This window comes from Microtus pennsylvanicus, chromosome 16 (genome assembly GCF_037038515.1).
Source record: "Microtus pennsylvanicus isolate mMicPen1 chromosome 16, mMicPen1.hap1, whole genome shotgun sequence".
NCBI classification, from domain to species: Eukaryota; Metazoa; Chordata; class Mammalia; order Rodentia; family Cricetidae; genus Microtus; species Microtus pennsylvanicus.
The window spans coordinates 31,019,192-31,026,547 of NC_134594.1; the positions used below are offsets into that span (position 1 = coordinate 31,019,192).

Sequence of the window (7,356 nt, forward strand, 5' to 3'; positions counted from 1 at the left end):
TCCAGACAAAACTAAACAGAGGAATTCTGATGTTAAGTGGCATCATAAATCAAATGGATATAAAGACATCTGCAGACCATTCCAATTAAATCCTAAAGAATATACTTTCAGTGCCCCACAGAACTTTCTTCCAAATCCACCATATATAAGGACCCAAAGCAAGTTTCACTCAGTATAGGAAAACAAATAACACTCTGCATCCTATCTGATCAAAAAGTAAGAAGCAGGATAGCAACAATAAAAAAACAAAAACAAAAACAAACAAATCTACAGTGTCAGAGCCTGCTGATGACTCAACTTGGGTACCCGGAGGATGGCGTAAGGATGGAAGAAGAGGCAGATGAAAGAAACTGAGACAGATACAAAGGGTGGATTCAGGAGGCCTGTTGGCCAATGCCAAGGAGCCCAGAGTTGATTTCAAAGCCTGCTTCTACACGAAGGCAGAGCAAAGCCTAAGAGACAGTCAGACAGTATCTAAAACCACAAGGCCATTCTTGTTCCTATCTATCATGAGCCTACTGCTGGCAAACAGTTTGAATTTCTACTTCGATGTGCCCTTAGCCTGGCACCAGCAGTACGCATGAATACTACTAGACAATGTGTTCTTTCTATTGAGCAAAGTGCTCTTTCCCACTGGCTTAATCAGTGCATTCTCACAATCCTCAAGGAGACTGAAGCAAGCCAACTTGAATTCAAATGGCTTGTGAGTCAGAATGGACTCCAGATGGGCTCCCATACTACAGACATTACACAAACTTTTTGAAAGTTAAATGACACACTACCCAATGATAATTAGGTCAAGGGAGAAATCAAGAAGGTAATCAATGTTTTACAATCTTCTCAACAGTTTTATATAAATTGATATGATGAAGTACCTCTCTTGTGATTCTCCCTTTGTTGGAAGCCTCTCAACAATCTCCTCCTAACATCATACCCTTCTTTTATGAGACACCATGGGTTTAATTAGTTTTGTGCATGAGTGTTACTTACAGGAAGGACTACTTAAAAGAAGGGTAAATTATCAGTATCTAAATCGCTAGAAAAAGTGACATCACCTCGTACAGAAAACACTGACTGACAGACCCTGGCATGTTCATGAGGAAATGCTGATGAGACCCAACTGTGTAGGTGATAGAAAGGTAACCAGACTGAGACTTATTTAACTCATTTTTACTTTTTGCTTTGAATCTAAACAATTCTGAATAATGTAATCAATGTTGTTTCTGAAGTAAGGATGGCAACTCTGATTTATTTGTATAAATATTGTCTGCATGTATTTGCCTTGGGATTGTCTAGTGATGTTTTAATACATATTTATTGATTCTTTGAGAATTGTGTACGAGTGTATAATGTACTGCAATCAAATCTATCTTTCAACCCCTCCCCCATCGAAATACTTCCAGAACCAGCTACCCAATCTCCCTCTCAGTTTCACATCTTTAAAAAAAAAATGCTCTGAGTCCATTTAGAGTTGTTTCTATGTGCATGGTGGTAGGCCCATCTGCAGGAGCCAGAGGAACTTCCTAAGAGTCACCCCCTAAAGGAAACTGACTCTCCATTCTCCACTAGCCAATAGCTTCCCTACTGTGGAAGCAGCCTACTGAGCCACTCAGCCCTCCCTCCTTACTAGAAAGTTGGCATTCACACTTGTGTGCGGGGAATCACAGTTGGTGTGAGCTCATGAGTATAAGGGTCCTGTAACATCCGGCGGACTGGGTGCTAGCAATCCTCCCCAAGTTCAAGTTCAGGGCTTTGCACTCTGCCTTCTCTTTGTGGATGCTTCCTTAGGCCAGGGGAAGGATGCAATATACACACATGGTATTAGCACATCAGTTGCTCATGTTTTACATTGTATCTGGATGTCCATTTGGTCTTATGAAAGTTAAACAATGTTTACATTTTTATTTAGATAGGCCACATTATTTGAAAACATGGGTCTTGTGAAATATGAAGAATTTTTGTCCATAGTGGTGAGAATTCAAGTGACAAAGTCAATTTCAGATGAAAACGTTTCAGGGATTAACACAGATTTCAGTGACATTCCTGTTTGTATTTGTCAAAAAGGAAGTCTGAAAGACAGAGAGCAGCTACCATTTATATTCACGGTGGTGCCTTTTCCTTAGGAAGCTGCAGTAAGTGTATTTTCTGTGTCTATTGAATAAATTACATCTAGCCACACTGAACTGAACTTTGGTCTTTTATGAGCATAATACAGTTTTTTTTCTGCAATGATTTCATTTTCCCCCCAAGAATTTAATAGTATTTAGTATGTTTTTGTTTTGATTAATAAAGACCATTTTGTGCTTTTTAAGCAAACTGGTTTACATTTATAACTAAAAGGAATTTTGACGTTGCTTTCTGCAATCACAGAAATTTAGCTCCATTTTTCACTTCCTTTAAAGTGTATAATTAGATTCAGTTCATAGTAAATTTCTATGAGGAATTACCGATATAAAAATATGATATTGCTTATTTTAATGAACATGAAATTTTATTTCTGTTTAGAAAGCAAACAAAGTTTGTTAAGAAAATTGCTAAATATGAATGGTTCTATGTAAGCGTTTAAGCCCATGACTCTAGAAAAAGCTTATTTTAAAAAATTTACAACACCATGTACAAATCTCAAAGGGCAGCAACAATACTCATGCCAAGGTCATTTCAAGAGTTCCCCAAATAGCATTTCTTCATGTATCATGACTTTGGCCCAAATTTTCAACCTTACACCAAAGATGGGAAATGCACATTACTCTAATACTTACTGGGTGTTATCCATATTCAGGAACGCTTCATCATGAGGGTGAATATATTTCCTTCCAACTCCATGGTGTGGAAATGGATTTGCAGAATTATGGATATATCTGAATACACTAAAAATATTTCTTGGGTGCAGTAAATGTACTGGAGGGGCTAGTGCTATGGTCATGATCATTCCTTGAAGCAATCAGAATAATAATTTGTGTTTTAAGAAATATCTGACTTACAATCTTAAGAATGTCCTGCCTTTTCCACTGTAATTTAAATCAAAGCAACCACATTATCATTTTATATAAGTGTTTAAAATGGTGGATTATGTTGCACTTACTTTAATAATGGTACATATTTTTAGTTACTTGCAATTATTTACCTTGCTGTATGTTTATATTTTTAAATTTACTTTATTTCGATTTTGCTATTTTTAAAACATTTGGATACCATTTGAAATATAAAAAATTCAAGAGGACCATCTGACTAACATTGTTTATATTGATGTATAAATAATTTAAGAAGTCTAATGGTTTAAAATGATAGAGATAATTAACAAGACAGTCCAATTGAGGTGTGCTCCTATAGCACACACAACCTCACAGAATAAGAGGTACAATAGTATTTTATCTTAATAATTAACTTACAGTGTTTTACTAAGACCCACTAATATACTTAAATAATTTGAGGATGTGCTTTAAAATACAGAAATACTTAAATACTAGTATTAAATAATATTGAATAATTAAATATTATACCAACATTGACTCAAAATCTCAAGTTTGTGACTTGATATTCTACAACTTTATAGAATTCTGACTTAAATAAATTTCTAAATGAAGATCCCCATGTATATTTGGATATCATGTTCTCTGATTGCACATGTTTCTGGGAACTCTATCAATAATCATGGATTGCTTTTGAGTTGCCAGCTTCTCTGTGAGCTGGGCAAATCTAGTAAACATTATGAGAGTGAAGAATAATTCTCTTGCCGTCATCCTAACAGAGAACCAGCATCTGAAACCCTTTACACCAGAATCTACTTCTTATTTTAAAACAGAAATTTTTAGTGACCTCAGGTTTAGTTGATGATATTAAGGGTTCAAAGTAGGGATGCATTTTATTAATACATCTGTTGGTAAAATTGGGAGATCATTTGAATATATAAGTTTAATAATAGTGCATTTTGAGGTGTTTGATGTTTCTTTAAAGCTATAGACTTGCTCCTCAGTATCCATTCCCAGCTGCCCTTGAAGATTGTGTTCTGTGGTCAAGTTCTTCCTCCAGGACACAATTCTTACAAAATATGGAATAGTTCCTTCGCATTTGTATTTCTAGAGACAGTTCTGGGTGTCCATCGGCAGTATCAGCAACTCAAGTGGTATGTTTTTGCTATAGATGTTTGACTCTTCTGCCCTGGTGCGGACACGCGGAGGTCTTCATTGCGCCTGTCTGCCTTTTTCTTTGCCTGCTTCTGTTCTGTGCATCTCACATCGCCAGCTATCCAGGTACCCCAAGCAAACTTTCCTTGATGCTTTCCCTACCTGACTCTACATTTCTTTGGAATAACTAATGAAATTCCATGAGGTGGTCCACAAGGCAAGTCTAGAAAGAATTCAAGCATTTTTAGGACACAGCATTTGATAGCTACTTCTTTGTCAGAGCAAAGCTTTTCGGGTTGAGGAGACACTGCTTATTCACCCACTACTGTGCTTTTCCTTCAAGGTGCTGACGGACAGCAAATAAGACAAAGGGTCTTTGTATCTGTAGCCTTGAAAGCTATGCATCATCTTCATGGCAATAACTCCGGTCTTTGCACAAAGTGCATAGGTGACCCCACAAAGGGCTGTCAGAAAAAGTTGTGGAAAGCAGATGTTTGTTACAGACGCACTTCTGTAGCTGTTCTTCAGGTGTCCACAGTCCTAGATTAATTCAAGCAATGAAAAGTTTTTCATAATTGCTATTTTACGAAAGAGCCTGCACTGTAGGTCCTGGTTATCAGAGTGTTTCAGGAATGGCGCGTATGTGATATTCTGGAACGGTCTCAGTGCACTGGGAACCACTATTTGGATTTCTAATAATAAATCACAGTACTTTGAATGCGCAGATATATTCATATTTTGAAATTTTAGTAGCTTCAATACGATGGGTATTGAGAGAAGAGACCCAGTGTCTCAGGCCTGCCCAGGAATAGTAAAACTTGAATTCCAGGTACTGCCTTCTCCCTTAGTTCTTTTCTTTAGGACTGCAAGTTTAAACTATCATGTTAATGTACTAGTATTTCTTCCTTCTTCTTTTAATCAAAACTTGTGAAAATTTGAATTACTGCACAGGCAGCCATTATTCTTTCCTTTTCCCATTAAATGTGATGACTGTCCCTTAATTTCTGTATTTTTTTCATGTAAATGTGTATACATGTGCCTGTGAACGCACATATATGCTGGTTCATGTTCATACGTGTACTCAAGCATGAAGAAATCAATACATTCCTCATTCAGTCTTGATGTCTTTTTTGAAGTGAATTGGTGATTGACCCCTGGGGTGTAGGCATTCTGCTAGGCTAGGGGGATATTGGACTCCAGGAATGAACTTGTTTCTACCATAAACATCTACTGCCTTCCTTGGGTTCCACACCTGCTTGCGTGCAGAGGAGCTCTCCCTTGAATCTGCTTAAGTATTGATACAATGTGCCATGCTGTTTAATCCCTGACCTTTATGACACACTGAATTATTTTTCAGACCAAGAACCTAGATAAGAGTCTCTTAGGAAACTATTTCTTCTTTGAACTTGTAGAACTTTCTATCTGTTGCGTGCATGCGCGTATGTGTATTTTACGGCTAGCCAGTTATTTACTTACGCTCTGTTGAGATCTAATCCTTTTATTTTACACCAACCAACCTTTTGATGAGGGCGTGACCTTGAAAGCTCTAGCTCTATCCTGACCTTCCATGGGAAAGGCTGCAGATATAGACAGCTGTAGATAGGGCACTGTCATCAAAGCACAGGTACTGCCTAGGTGATGAACCTTAGCACCCCACTGTCGTTCTCTTCTGTAGTGTGCAGGAGAAGAAGAAGCTGCAAAGTGAGGAGACCTTCCATTTCTGGTAAAGACAGTGGCTAGGCACAAACCACTCCACATCATTTCGCACATTTTAAATTTTATTTATTTATTTATTTTGTTTTTCAAGACAGGGTTTCACTGTAGCTTTGGAGCCTGTCCTAGAACTAGCTCTTGTAGACCAGGCTGGCCTCGAACTCACAGAGATCCCCCCGCCTCTGCCTCCCAAGTGCTGGGATTAAAGGTATATGCCACCATTGCCCGGCTTATTTTTTATAAATAATTTTGTGTGTTTTCCCAAAGGTAGGATGCTTGTTTGAATATTTTAATATGTTTAGGTTCCATTTGAATATGACTTATATGTCAATATTTAAATTACTTCTATATGTTGTTTCTGCTCATTCAGGTTATATGCCTATAACCTGAGCACCTGAAAGGCTGAGACAGGGAACAGTATGTTCTGTAAACAACCTGGTATAGATAAAAGCACACACACACCCTCTCTTCCTCTCTCTTTCTCTATGTGTTTGTCTCTCTCAGGTTCTGTCTTTGTCTCTGCCTCTGTCTCTCTGTCTCTGTCTCTCTCTGTCTCTCTCTGTCTCTCTCTGTCTCTCTCTGTCTCTCTGTCTCTCTCTCTCTCTCTCTCTCATACTATATACCCCAAAACAAAACACTCAAAATTTGAATTTTCAGTAAGTAGTCTGAAACACAGTTCATCCCATCTTCTTCTCTAGGACTCTCCTCATCATGCTTCCGTTTGATTATCCTACTGTGAACAATTGCATGTGAGCAGGATAGCAGACACCATTTCCTCACTGATGAGGGTGGAATGTCAAATCCCCACATCTCTAAAAGAGCAAATGTGGAAAAAATCATGAGTGTTTACATTTTTTTAAATTTATTTACAGTAGGTTATTAAGGAAAGGTTGTGACTCCCTTTGTGTGAAAGCCACTGAGTATTGTTTCTGCATCCACAGCTCCAGATAAATTCAAAACACAGAGATAAAATTAACCCACAAAGCCGGGCGATGATGGCGCATGCCTTTAATCCCAGCACTCGGGAGGCAGAGGCAGGCGGATCTCTGTGAGTTCGAGGCCAGCTTGGTCTACAAGAGCTAGTTCCAGGACAGGCTCCAAAACTACAGAGAAATCCTGTCTCGAAAAAAACTAAAAAAAAAAAAATTAACTCACAAGCCTTGTTATACCCTGTACACTACAGTTTATCGGCACCTTCCTGCCATCTCATCATCGAGAGTGTGAACCTGGTCCCTTTCTACCAAGGGAGGTAGGAGTTAAGCTGTCAAGCTTGTACCTCACTGAAGACACAGCCCTGCCCTAGGCTGGACTGTGAAATGAACACATGTCTGAAGGATCAAGACACATGTTCAAGTTTGTGAACTGGAGTGACGTTCTTTCTGACAAGTACAAAAAGAACCATGTTCACAGTAACCCTATTCTTGGAAAATTAAAAGCTTCCTATCTGGCACTTGTGGCTAGCAAGCTGTTCCCTTTGCTAGTCCAAACTATGGATACTCACAGGTATATAGCAGTTTAG

General features: G+C 38.4%; 1 pseudogene; it reads left to right on the forward strand.

Annotated features, from left to right (window-relative positions):
• Nucleotides 1–313: 313 nt before the first annotated feature.
• On the forward strand, nucleotides 314–7,356 carry LOC142836425 (arylacetamide deacetylase-like 2; annotated as a pseudogene).